The sequence below is a fragment of the Lissotriton vulgaris genome, chromosome 4_1, assembly GCF_964263255.1.
Source record: "Lissotriton vulgaris chromosome 4_1, aLisVul1.2, whole genome shotgun sequence".
NCBI classification, from domain to species: Eukaryota; Metazoa; Chordata; class Amphibia; order Caudata; family Salamandridae; genus Lissotriton; species Lissotriton vulgaris.
In genome coordinates, this window is record NC_141691.1 from 837,266,934 (window position 1) to 837,281,414 (window position 14,481).

Sequence of the window (14,481 nt, forward strand, 5' to 3'; positions counted from 1 at the left end):
TAGGACCCAAGAATCACTGACACAAGAGGATGGACTCTTCACTTGTTTGGGAGTGAGGTTTTGTTTTGGGCCAGTTCCTTGACGCCTGCAGCTAGACTCACTAACCAGTGGTGGCTCTTCCCCTATGGCGGAGGAGCGTCACCCCCCTGCCACCCTCAAAACTTGAAAAATAAAACGGGCTTATTATCATTTTATTTTTCAGGTTCTAAAGGCGAAGCGAGTCTTGAGGCAGGACCAATATGAGGGCAGTGACGAAAGGGAGTGTTGGGCACTGCTATCAGTGTGCATGACGGTTTGGCCGGCAACCCAGCTGTGTTGCCGTGTTGGAGACAGCAAGCACAGGCTCCCAGTCTTCCTGGGAGCGCAAATTCATGGCACTCAGGCCAATTCTGATGCTGCTTTCAAGCATGAGAGCAGCGTCAGGTTTGGCCGCAGGGGATTCTGGGAGCCTGTCCTGCAGGGAGGACACAGAGCAGAAGAGTGGTGGGCGGCAGGTAAGTTCTTTTTTTCCTATTTTTTAAAATGTTTTCTTCGTTGTCCCTTTCAAACCTTTACCCCCACCTCCCTGTCATCCGCTCCCCCAAACCCCGCCACGCCACTCTGCCACACACCAGCCACTACTGACACTAACCAGTTACAGTCTGCATGGAGTTCCCGAAGAACCTCGGAGGAAGGCAGGGCTGTTACACACACTCCAGAATTTGGGAGGTCAAGTGGATGCCTTTTTCTGACGAAATATTTTTCTTCATTGTTAGTGTATCTTTAAATAGGGAAGAAACTGCATATGGCTCTTTAAAAATGTAACTTAATATTATAAACATATGATTAATTTTTTAGCTCCTGTGGGCTGAGGACCTCGCTGCCATTATGCTCAGATTACTCCAACACCCTTGAACGTGTGCTCACCAGACATTGGTACTCTTTAGCTATAGGAAAAGCTCAGTGAGGGTTGCCATTAATTGGGGCATTGAAGGATTCTCCTACGGATCAATCACACAAAAGTTGCTTACACTAATCGCAGTAGCAGGCACCTGTGAGATTATTCTAACTCGATGTGTTTGTTGCCTATTATCCCTGCAGTACATGTTATAATGTGGCCAAGTATATATTCCTTTATATGCAGATGCGCTGTGAATCCCCAACTTTACCAGCTACAGCAGGGGTAGTGTTCTTTATGGGCCTCTTTTATCGGCAACTTGACAGATAAAAGCCTATAATTATTGCTACAAGGCAGACGGAAAGGCTGGTAGAAGCAGGAAAGGAGGATGGTCATGTGGATGCATGAGTAAGTGGTAGGATGGAGGAGTGGGTTAAACGTTGGATGGATGGATGGATGGATGGATAGATGAATGGGTGAAATGATGGGCGGATGAGACGCCCTCGGGCAATTGTTTGCGCTATACAAGTCGCATAGATAAATAAATAAATAAATAAAGAAGGGATGGATAGGTGGGTGGAATATTTAATGTTACAACGCAAACAATTACAACGCATGCCTTTACAACACAGGTTTTACATCACAGCTACCTTTACAATGCATGATTATACAACGCATGCCATTACAACGCATTTTTAGAAACTACCTTTACAACGCATTCCATTACAACGCATACTATTACAACGCATAATACTTTTGAGGTAACAGTGGGGTAAGTTTTGGATAGCGTAGAGGTAAAATTACTATTCCCACTCCAGTGAGTGCAACAGTATGGTAAGTGTTGGATGGTGTAGGGATAAAAATTAGTATTCCCACTCCAGTGAGTGAAACAGTAGGGTAAGTGTTGATTAGTGTAGGGGTAAAAATCAGTATTCTCATGTACCCCAAACCCATACCCACCCTAAAGCTAAAAAAAACTCCATTACTTACCTTATAATGCATTGTAAAGGTGTGCGTTGTAATGGTATGCATTGTAATGACATGCATTGTAGTGACATGCGTTGTGATGCCTGCGATGTAAATGCTGTCGCGTTGTACCACCCGCGTTGTAAAAGTAGTGCATTGTAACTGTTGATTCCTGGTTTGGTGAAATGATATATGGATGAGTTAGTGAAAGGATGGGTGGATTACAGAATGGAAGGTTGAGTGGGTGAAATGATGGATGGATGAAAGAATGGACAGATGGTGGGTAAAAAGATGGATGGATGAGTGGGTGAAAGGATGGGTAGATGAGTGGGGGAAAGGATGGGTGGATGACTAGGTAAAATGATGGGTAGGTGGGTGGATTAAAGAATGGCAGAGTAAATGGAAATCAGAGAAGATGGGTGTGCGGATGAAAAGATGGCAAAAGAAATGAAATCTGAGAGGATAGATGGGTGGATGAAAAGATGGCAGAGTTAATGGAATTCTGGGATGGATGGATGGATGGATTTTTTTCATCAAAATATAAACAAGATTTATTTACGATTCCCAGACTCGGAATCAGATTCCTCTATGCAAGGATCTCCCCCTTTCATAGAAGCCGGGTAGCATCACCAAAACACCTTAGATTACTTTCCCCTACTAGACTTGGAAACTCTTGACCCTTTGTTACTTCAAGTAAAATCAGGCTCTCCATGTGACCCTGCGCCCCCATGCACGCTAGTTTTAGCCAGTCAGACCATTCTTCCAGTGATTATGGAGTTATTCAACTCCTCCATACTGATTTGCACTGTACCGTCCAACTGGAAACTGGCTATGGTGCGAGCACTCCTGAAGAAGCCTACCTTCGACCCTGGCAACCTTAGCAACTACCGTCCAATCTCCTTGCTTCCCTGGATGTGTAAAATCCTCGAGAAACACATTAACATCTGCCTTACTAGATTTCTCGAGAGCAACCAGCTACTGGATGTCACTCAAACAGGCTTCCGCCCCAAGCATGGGACTGAGACCGCTTTGCTGGCGGTCACAGAAGAAGCCAGGCGGATATTGGATCAGGGAGGATCTGTGGCAGTTATCCTCCTTGATCTAAGCGCCGCTTTTGACACTGTAAACCATGAAACCTTGTTGCACCGTCTCTATAGTGTAGGAATGTCAGGTGAAGCTCTTGCTTGGTTTAAGTCCTTTTTGAGTGGTTGGACTTTTCAGGTCTTTGAGGGAGCCTGTGTCTCGTCAAGTAAGCCCCTGAGCTGTGGGGTGCTGCAGGGCTCATCACTGAGCCCTACGCTCTTCAATGCGTATATGAGACCTCTGGCTGAGATCGTCCGACCGTATGGTGTTAAGATCGTTACATACGCGGACGATACTCAGCTGGTGGTCTCTCTAATGCAAAAGAATTGCCAGCTGTCACAAACCAGTCTAACAACCTGTCTGGAACAGGTGAAGAGCTGGATGATGACGTCGCACCTCAAGCTGAATGGGGATAAAACCGAGCTTATGCTCCTCGGTTCACCAGCCTCGCTCACTATGATCCTTCCATGGCCCATCAGGTGCGCCTCCTATGCCTAGAGATAACATCAAAAGTCTAGGAGTGTGGTTGGATAAAACTCTGACCTTTAATACCCAAGTAACTAAACTCTAAGCGACCTGCTTTGGACTCATCAGGATGATGAAGAAAATTTTCCCACTTCTACCTTTCGAAGCTAAGCAGGCTGTTACGCAGGGACTAATTCAATCCCGTCTCGATTTCAGTAACGCCCTTTATTTAGGGGCGCCTGAATATTGCCTGCAAAGACTTCAACGTGTGCAGAACTGTGCGGCTCGGATTTTGCTTAGGCTCCCACGCAGAACCCCGGTGTAGCCTGGCTTAAGAACCTTACACTGGCTCCCTGTCAGGGAGAGAATTAAATTCAAGTCCATGTGCATCTCCCATCAAGCATACTGGAAAGCTGGCCCAGAAATTAGTCACCCTTTGATCACTCCCTACCACCTGAACAAACAGCTCCGCTCTGCCCATGCGTTCCTGGCGACAGTCCCCCGGATCAGAAGATCTAGAGCTGGGGGTCGGTCCTTTTCTTAAAACGAAGCCAGGTTATGGAACTCACTCCCTCTTTATTTAAGATCCAATCCTAACCTGATGACCTTCCGCAAACAGCTCAAGACATTTCTATTTAACAAAGCAGACTAACTCTTGGGCTGACCACAATGAGAGGCACTAATCTGGTTCTTAGCGCTTGGACGCCTCAGGGCACCAGTTGCGCTTAATAAAATTTCTTTTCATTTCATTTCAGTAAAGTGAAATCTGAGGATGGATGAGTGGGAGGACTGAAAGGATAGAAGAGTAAATGGGGATCTGAGAGGATTAATGGATGGATGACAGAGTAAAGATAGATCTGAGAGGATGGATGGGTGGGTGAAAGGATGGCAGAGTAATTGCTAATTTGAGAGGATGAATGGATAGCATAGTAAATGGAAGTCTGAGAAGTTGGACAGCAAAGGTAATGAAAATCGGATAGGATGGATGGTGGATGGATGACTGGATGGACAAAAAGATCAAATGATATATGAAAAGCTTTATTGATGGATTGAAGAGTCAAATGATGGATGTGTATGTGAATGGATGTATAGATGGATGCAAGCATAGATGATGGATGTCTGTAAGGATGGATGAAATGGTGAAAGATTGACTGATCGATGAAGGAATGAGAAAAAGTAGAGGTGAAATGGTGGACACCAGCGGATGGATGGAAAGGTAATAGGATGAAAAGATCAATTCTTAGATTGAAGAGACGTGGTACCCCTTTAAGGAGGTTCAGGCTCACACTTTTGGCTTGCTTTGTGCCATCAGAACTTGAGTTCAAAGTTGGGGGTATTTCGATTTTCTGGCTATGCTGCTGTTTATATGGTATTGCATTTTAGTACTAAAGTACTTCCCTAAGATAAACAATAGATGTGGACAATCATTATTGCATGCTATTTAGAAACGGTTGAGTTCTTAGTCCCTACCTCACACACAATCCCTTTTTGGGAAGCCTTGTGCTGCTTTGCCTGCTCTCTGGGGGTCAAGTGAGAAACGGTGTACTTGATCCTCAGTTTGCAATGCCATAGTAGGTCAGCCTTTGTACAGCAGTCGTAAAAGACCTCTACAACCATAGTTGTAGCCCACTGTCCCCTCTTGGCCCTGTGGCCCCCAAATGGGTACATACATACATTATAATGGAGGAGATGAGGCCAACTGGCTAGATCTGACAATGTTGGAAAATAGAGAACCCTGGTTCAGTCCTTTCCTCAACTCAACATCCTGTTATTCTAGACAGTTCACTTAAGCTGCCTGTGCCTAACAAAAAGAGTGTAACAGTTTTATTCTGTAGTGAAGTGCTCTAACGCCTTTGAGATAGGTTTGCGCTATAAAAGAACTGCAAAAAAGAAAGAACTGCAGCATTACATATTAAGCTAGCGTTCACATAACAATAGAGTGATTCAAATTAGTTGTGTGGTCAGAAATGCCACATTCTTTTCTTCATAAATCATTCTTTTTTCAGATTTTACACATTCACAATTTTTATTTCTAAAGCTGATGGTGAGTAGTACAAGCCTATTTTCTTTGTGTGGAGTTCTCCGGCCGATTGAGGAGTCTCTACAGTCGTAACCTTAGTATTAAGTAGTAGTTTGTGAATTCCAAAAAAATAGTAAACTTACTCAAAAGTGTAAGTCTACCTGTAAATCAGGCCCATCAAGTATCATCTATACTACTATTATAAAGAGAGAACTTGCACCTTTTGGCCAGGTAAACTCGGGAACCACAGCGCCAATCTACACACCCGATACATCTATGAAAATGTCAGGGTGTGTAGATGGACATAGGCTATATAAATTAAAAAAAAAAAGTAAATTAAAAAAATTACGTTTGTAAACAAAGTAGTGCCCTGAAAGTAGCGCCGGCCGGGACCTAACGCTGGCAGCGACGCGACGTAAGTGATGACCGCGACGCGACGTGCGTGATGACGACGAAGGAGGAGTGGCGGGGCAGTGACGAGCGGCTGTGCAGTGAGGAGCGGCGGCACAGGTAAGGAAAGCGAAAGTTAAACTCTCAGTGCAAGACTGTGTGATGCAGGGGAGGCGAATGTCGGAGCGGGAGTGAGTCGGGGCGGGAGGGAGTCGGGCGGGAGGGGGGCCTGGTCCGTGTGCAGGGGGAGGTGAATGTCGAAGCGGGAGTGAGTCGGGGTGGGAGGGGGGGCCTGGTCTGTGTCTGTGCATGGGCATGCACGGACAATGTCGGGGCGGGCGGGGGCCTGGGCGGGCGGTTGGCCCTGAAGCCTCATTGCCCCCAGGCAACGCTGGGGCGGGCTGCTAGTTTATAATAATCAGGTAATAAGTGAATGAGAAGTTCAGAGTGGAAAATATCAGAGCATTGAATAAAGTGACGATCAGCTCATTATGTGCAAAAGTTAGTGGCTGCCCACCCATACCTGGTCATTTAAACCTCTTTAATCAGTATGGATCCCAAATGTGTGACTGCCTTTTTTGTGATTACTAAGGGTTAGAGGCACTCAAAGGCAGCCTTAGATTCTTTCATTTCAGCCTTTTACATATTTTCTCATTCCAGTTTCAGCTGATCTCTTACATATGAAATTTACATGTCTGGTTAGACATAATTTGTTTGAAGCAATAGGTGCTGCCAGGGGTAACAAAGAATCTTAGGTTGTGTTGACTTTTGTGTAAGGCATTGCAATAATATACCCATAATGGTGGAATTACTGGTCAGTGATTGCAGCCCGAGTAATTCCGTAACCCTGTCAATGTGCAATTTGTAAACAGAGACTAACAGCCTGATTCATCATTGGTAAATCCGGTCACAAAGGGCCAGATTCTGAGAATCTGGCCCTTTGCGAGCGGTATTTTTGCATTTGGGATTCATCATCCCAAATACAAAAATCGCTATTTAAGAATTCGCATATTTGCGAGGAATAGCATTTAAGGAATCTCTATTAGAGATTCCTTAAATGCTATTCTTGAAACATTTTTAAATTGCGAATTCGCAAAAATTTCCCGCTATTTACCGCGAGGTCAAACCTCGTGGTAAATAGCGGAAACTTAGAAAAATGCATTTAAATGCATTTTTCTAAGTTTCATGTTACACACACACATGTCCTTGGGACATGTGTGTACGCAACACCAATGTAGCATACATTTCAGGGGTGCTACAGGGTGTCCTTTGGACACCCCTGCACACTTGAAATCGCAATTTCAATATGCAAATCGCTAATTGCGATTCGCACATTGAAATGTCTTCCCATTCATTCCTATGGGCCTTTGGGCCCATAGGAATGAATGGGGAGATATTCCTTAATTGCGATTAGCAATTTGCTAATCGCAATTAAGGAATAATTAGAAATCGCAATTTATTTAGCGATTTCTTGGTGAACAGCATTTTGCTATTCCTTAATAGCGATTCCTTAATAATAGCTATTAAGGAATAGCAAATACTCACCTTGATGAATCAGGCTGTAAGTGGTGTGCGGCACATACAATACTGCATCCTTTTTAGGTCTGGCTTGACACTGCGGCGATCTGCATTGCCAATTATCATCAATTTCGTAAAATAAACACAAATCGGCCTTTGGCTGTGTTAGAAACGGGACCCTGGCTGGCCAAAGTCAGTCAGGGATCACCATTCCTAAGGTCAGGGCAAGGGAGTAACATGCCAAGATAACCCCTGCTCACCCTCTAGGTAACGTGGCGCGAGCAGCAAGGCTAAACTTGGAGGCGGTATGAGTTAAGTATTTGCGCACGTACCCCAGCAACAACACCCAAGGCCCACCACAAAGGAAACTCCACACAAGGTTATATAAAAAATAGCCTTTGTATTATAGTAAAAACACATTAGATAACACACAAACTTTACAATGTGCCAGAGGAACGGGCAGAATTTACAAGGGATTATGTACAGGACAGGGCCACATGGACCACTGTCAGGGGTAGGCACTTGTTAGAAATAATACTTGTAGGTATACACTTAGCACATAAACATATAATGATTAGCACCAAAATAGTACATGTAGCACACAACCAGTAATCACTGGAAAAGAGTAAATACCTCCTACGCAACCCTAAAACACTGTAGGAAAATCACGCAGGGAACTAGGACCTTATCAGCAGGACCTAAGGAAGGAATACCATCACCTAAGCATGTCACTCTTAGCAAAGGGAAGGAAACCTAAACATAAAATGGGACATCAACAATCCTCTAAGCAGGACACCTCTAGCAAAGGGGATAAACATAAAGTGGGACATCAACAATTGCACATGAGGTATTAAACACATTCAGAGGTGCAGGTTAGAACTTTTGCGCAAGAATCACATAGCAAAGAAATCACAATGCGCAGGGTGCACATAGCACAACACTCGAACTTGTCCCTCAGGCCAACTGCCCTCGAAAGGGCGGAATGCCCTGAGTCTCAATGTCAGGGGGTCTGTGCAGGCAGCACAAACACCAAGCCTAAACGTAGCAACTGTCCACTAAGTGCTGGACAGTTGTAAATCAGAACTGGGCAAACGTTGGAGCCAGGTGGGCTCAAGAACACAGGTGACTGGCACCTAAGAGCTTCACGCTCTACACAAATGAAATGCCCCTAGAGCCTCTTTAAGGGCTCTGAATCGATGTGGCCAAGGAGCCTCTCAGGGCTCGTAGAACAGCTGCCCCCTCGAGCCTCGGGGCTCGTCAACAAATGCGGCCGTCGTTGGAGCCTCGCCGGACTCTAGGAACTGCACCAACACCAGGGGGAGCAACCCGCTGCCAAGTGGGGCCGCTCTACCACCCCTAAGGCGCTGTAGATCGGTGGAGTCCCTCTCAGGGGACTCGAGGAAAAATGGCCGCCAATTATGCCCCCTGAAGCCCTCGGGCTTCACAATGACACGGAGCCTCAGCTCATGGTACGGGGGGGGGGGGGGGGGGGGGCGGACACCGACAATGTGTCCCGGCGCCCCTCCCTTCTGCCTCACTCGGTGGAGCGGCCCGCTGTCAACCGGGCCGCTCTGCTCTCAATTGGGAGGCCCCAGCCCTCCTGCACTCACCGGCTCTCCTGCGGGTTGCTCCGGTGCCGCGGGCGGGGCTCCTCTCCCTCTCCAGGCGCCTCGGGACACAGCCGGCTGCTCTTCTCCTCGCTGCTCGGCTCCGGGGGGCGGGACTTCCGGTTTGCCTCTCCCGGGCCGTGCAGCGATTGGCTGAGGGTCCTAGCGCTTCCGGGTCGTCGCGGGCAGCGCGGCGGCCGGTTTTAGACAGGCAGGCGGGCTCACAGTATCCGAGGAGTGGGCTCCCTCGTGATACTTACAATATCCAACAAAAACGGGGCAATGCCGGGTGGGCACCGGCCTTCAAGATAATTAAATAAAATGGGCAAGTGCGGCCTGGCAGCCGCTTGGCAATGAAAATAAAGCGCTCTCAAGCGCTAAGTCAATTTCGGCGCTCCGAGGCGTCAGAAGACAGAGCTGGGCAAAAATAAAGCGCTCCTAGCGCTATAACCAAAATAAAGCGCTCTCAGGCAGGGAAAAGCGCTCACAGCGCTAAGAGGCAGACACAAAGCGCTCCCAGAGCTGGGGACAAGGGAGAGCGCTCCCCAAGCACAAAGTCAAGCTCCAGCAGGGTCTGGAGGCAGGCAGGGGGCCAAGGCAGGGCCAGAGCCAGCACACTGGGTCTCCAGGCAGGGAGACAGCCAAGTGGCGGTCCTCTTGGCCCCAGCAGCCGCAACAGCTCCCTCTGGCAGGATCCTGGAAGAGAACCAAAAACAAATTGTATAGGGACACAGCCCCTTCTTATACAGTAAAATCCCTTTGTCTCAGGGAGCAGGGTGGGGGAAAAACCAGTCGCAGCTGGTTTTGAAGTACTCTGTTTACCTCAACCACCCTCTCTATTCACTGGCAGGGCTAGGGACATCAGTCGCACTACAGGGGGTGGAGCCAGCATTGTGTGGGGAAAGTCCAGGCCCATCAGGGACCAAGTGCACTCCTCCCCAGCCATCAACATGCTAATCTCACACTCACCACCGGGCAGACCCATTCAGCCTTCCTGGAGCCAGGCTCACCAGCCAGCTCCAGCCAATCACACTGCAGGCATATTTTACATTAATATGCCAAGTCCTAGAAATGGCATTTCTACACATGACACACACATGCCACATACACCATTGCGAATCATTCATTCCCACGAGCTCGCACATACCAAATTCGAGCATGCACTCCCCACGCATCAGGAACTACTAGGCACACAGACATTCCCCATGCATCCCTATGGGAGAGCAGGCCAGCCTAACTACATGCACGCACTTTACTCTGGGACACAGGGAAAAAGTGCGCACAGACCAGAAAATCATCCATACAGATCACAGATCTAAAGCAAAAAGATTAGGGGTGAACCTGCCTTAAGGGCCAAGTCCAACACAACCCCCTTCCAGCCAAAACGCAGGGCAGACCAATCACCACCGTGATGGGCTTCCCTGCTTGGGGCGATAAAACACGGACGCGGGCCCGCAACTGCAGGGACACCCTCCTGTTTTACGCCACGGTGAACCCCTGGGGTTCTTTCTAAAACTATGGTAGGGACTAACTGGGCTACCCCACTGGTACTCCCCAGCTGCCCTCGGCCAGGACCAGGCCCTAGGCCACCCAGGTGCCACTGGTTCCTGCCTACTCACAAAGTGGGGGGTAGTAACCCCTGGCACATAATAGCCATGCTCCACTCTTCCTGTCTGCAAGACAGGGCTATACTGCCACTGGTTCTCCAGCCTAGGGTCTACAACCTTAGGTGGACCAGGAGTCTCAGGGAAGGCTCTCCTCCCCTTACCTCTTCTCCTAGGGTTCCTCCTCCTCCTGCGAGGGGTACCCTCTAAACACCATTCTTCCAACCTAGGGTTTAACCCCTCAGGTGGTACCAGGGTCAGAGGTGGGCTCTCCCACACTCTGCACCCCCTTCCAGAGTCCGGCTCCCTCCCAACCGGGGCGGTACCTCTCGAGAAAGAACTGGTCAGGACACTGATTACAGTATTCCCACCCTTCAGGTCAGGCAAACCCTGAACCTGGACCTCCAACCTCCGGTCTAAAACCTTTGGTGGAATCACTGCCTGGCACTCCAGGACTTCTGGGGACTCACATCCTATCCCCCAATCACTCCTTTCACTGGACTTCTGTACTCTCCCTACTGGAGCAGTACTGCCAGACTCTACAACCATAGAAGCTCCGCTTACAGATGCTCCAGGTCCTCCACACACTAGGAGATCTCCCTCAAGTGGACTAACAGGTAAGCTTAGGTCCCCACCCTGGTGTTCCTTAAAGAAACCATCCAGGCTCTGAGGCAGGGCTTTGGGCATCTGGGGACTCTCAGTCTCACACTCACCCCCGCTCCACTGAGACAGGCAGTAAGCCCCTACACCCTCCTCACTATACTGGGACCTAGCTGGGCTACTCTCACCCTCCTCCACCACGCTGGGTTGGAGAAAACCTGACCCACTATTGTTGGAATCACTCACTAGCGGCGCTAAGGAACCTCTTGCACCTTCCCATCGGTCTGCTTCCTCTGCCAGGGTGTCTGGATCAGTCAACCCAAATTCCAACAGGTGTTGGCGCAACTCTGGCAAACAACTATGGAGCACCTGCTCCCTTAGAACCAGATCAAAAAGTTTGGCAAACTCAGTTCCCATGTGAACCTCTAACCAATCAGACAGTGCACCTTGACATTCATCCACAAAGTCCTCCCAGGACTGGTGAGACAGTTTCCTAAGGTTCCTAAACCTCAACCTATTCTCCTCCTCTGGAGAAACAGGAACCATACTCGGGGAACTGGGAGTGGGACTGTCTACACTGACATTTAAAAAGCTGCCACCACTGGACTCCACCCTCCCTGGGGAATCCAGACAATTACAAATGCACTCAGGGGGTAACCTACTCACTTGGGCTACCTTCTCCCTGAACAAGGCCCTCTCAGCCTCTAGCTTGGCATGCTCCAACCGGAGCTGTTCCATCGCTAGCTGATGCTCCCTCTCTTCCTTCCTATCCAACCACTCCTCTGGGGACAGCGAAAGGGATGGGGCGCTGGTACTGACACTGGACCCAGCAAGGGACTCCCTATCTATGGGGTCCTCACTCTCTGCTGACATCCATCCACTGTCATCACCATCCAACTCACATTCTTCATCAGAATCTTCAGGGCTCCCCACAGACTCACCACCCTCATGGCGTGCGGCCCGGGCCCTATCTCTCTCACTGTGCTCAAGATCCCACTGACCCTTTTGCCACAGGATCAGGCTGTCCCTAAGCTGGGACTGAGTATCCAACTCACTCACCTCTATGCCTCCCTTTTCACAGAATCTGACCAGCTCTAACCTACTGTATCTAAAAAGACTACAGAGATCAAAAACTGACTCCATTTTGGCGGACGTTCTCAAGAAAAGTTTGACACAGGGAACCTGGGGGTCTGAGCTAAACAGGAGAATACAATCAACAAAATTCAGCAAGATTCCTATCAGAGAACTTGCACTCCACTGTCCAGCGTAACACACACTCATTCACACACAACCCTCCCCTCAGACTGGTAAGGCAGTTTCTACCACCCCTGATTTTCTCAACCTGACCACAAGCGACACAGGTACCAAACTCTGGGAGCAGGGCGGGGAACAAGGTACTGGACAAAATACAAAATGACACCTTTCAGGAGAAGCAATACTGATCTTCACCTAAAAAACAATAATCCCCAAAATGTGGTTATCTAAAAATGTAGAGCTTTGAAGTGTGGCATGTCGCCACTGTGGTACAGCGCAAACACAAATCCTTATCCCACCGCTGCCACCAATGTTAGAAACAGGACCCTGGCTGGCCAAAGTCAGTCAGGGATCACCATTCCTAAGGTCAGGGCAAGGGAGTTACACGCCAAGATAACCCCTGCTCACCCTCTAGGTAACGTGGCGCGAGCAGCAAGGCTAAACTTGGAGGCGGTATGAGTTAAGTATTTGCGAACGCACACCAGCAACAACACCCAAGGCCCACCACAAAGGAAACTCCACACAAGGTTATATAAAAAATAGCCTTTGTATTATAGTAAAAACACATTAGATAACACACAAACTTTACAATGTGCCAGATGCATGGGCAGAATTTACAAGGGATTATGTACAGGACAGGGCCACATGGACCACTGTCAGGGGTAAGCACTTGTTAGAAATAATACTTGTAGGTATACACTTCGCACATAAACATATAATGATTAGCACCAAAATAGTACATGTAGCACACAACCAGTAATCACTGGAAAAGAGTAAATACCTCCTACACAACCCTAAAACACTGTAGGAAAATCACGCAGGGAACTAGGACCTTATCAGCAGGACCTAAGGAAGGAATACCATCACCTAAGCATGTCACTCTTAGCAAAGGGAAGGAAACCTAAACATAAAATGGGACATCAACAATCCTCTAAGCAGGACACCTCTAGCAAAGGGGATAAACATAAAGTAGGACATCAACAATTGCACATGAGGTATTAAACACATTCAGAGGTGCAGGTTAGAACTTTTGCGCAAGAATCACATAGCAAAGAAATCACAATGCGCAGGGTGCACATAGCACAACACTCGAACTTGTCCCTCAGGCCAACTGGCCTCGAAAGGGGCGGAATGCCCTGAGTCTCAATGTCAGGGGGTCTGTGCAGGCAGCACAAACACCAAGCCTAAACGTAGCAACTGTCCACTAAGTGCTGGACAGTTGTAAATCAGAACTGGGCAAACGTTGGAGCCAGGTGGGCTCAAGAACACAGGTGACTGGCACCTAAGAGCTTCAGCGCTCTACACAAATGAAATGCCCCTAGAGCCTCTCTAAGGGCTCTGAATCGATGTTGCCAAGGAGCCTCTCAGGGCTCGTAGAACAGCTGCCCCCTCGAGCCTCGGGGCTCGTCAACAAATGCGGCCGTCGTTGGAGCCTCGCCGGACTCTAGGAACTGCGCCAACACCAGGGGGAGCAACCCGCTGCCAAGTGGGGCCGCTCTACCACCCCTAAGGCGCTGTAGATCGGTGGAGTCCCTCTCATGGGACTTAAGGAACAATGGCCGCCAAGAGCCTCGCAGGCTCTAACTCAATTATGCCCCCTGAAGCCCTCGGGCTTCACAATGACACGGAGCCTCAGCTCGTGGTACGGGGGTGGGCGGACACCGACAATGTGTCCCGGCGCCCCTCCCTTCTGCCTCACTCGGTGGAGCGGCCCGCTGTCAACCTGGGCCGCTCTGCTCTCAAGTGGGAGGCCCCCAGCCCTCCTGCACTCACCGGCTCTCCTGCGGGTTGCTCCGGTGCCGCGGCGGGGCTCCTCTCCCTCTCCAGGCGCCTCGGGACACGGCCGGCTGCTCTTCTCCTCGCTGCTCGGCTCCGGGGGCGGGACTTCCGGTTTGCCTCTCCCGGGCCGTGCAGCGATTGGCTGACGGTCCTAGCGCTTCCGGGTCGTCGCGGGCAGCGGGGCGGCCCGTTTTAGACAGGCAGGCGGGCTCACAGTATCCGAGGAGTGGGCTCCCTCGTGATACTTACAATATCCTACAAAAACGGGGCAATGCCGGGTGGGCACCGGCCTTCAAGATAATTAAATAAAATGGGCAA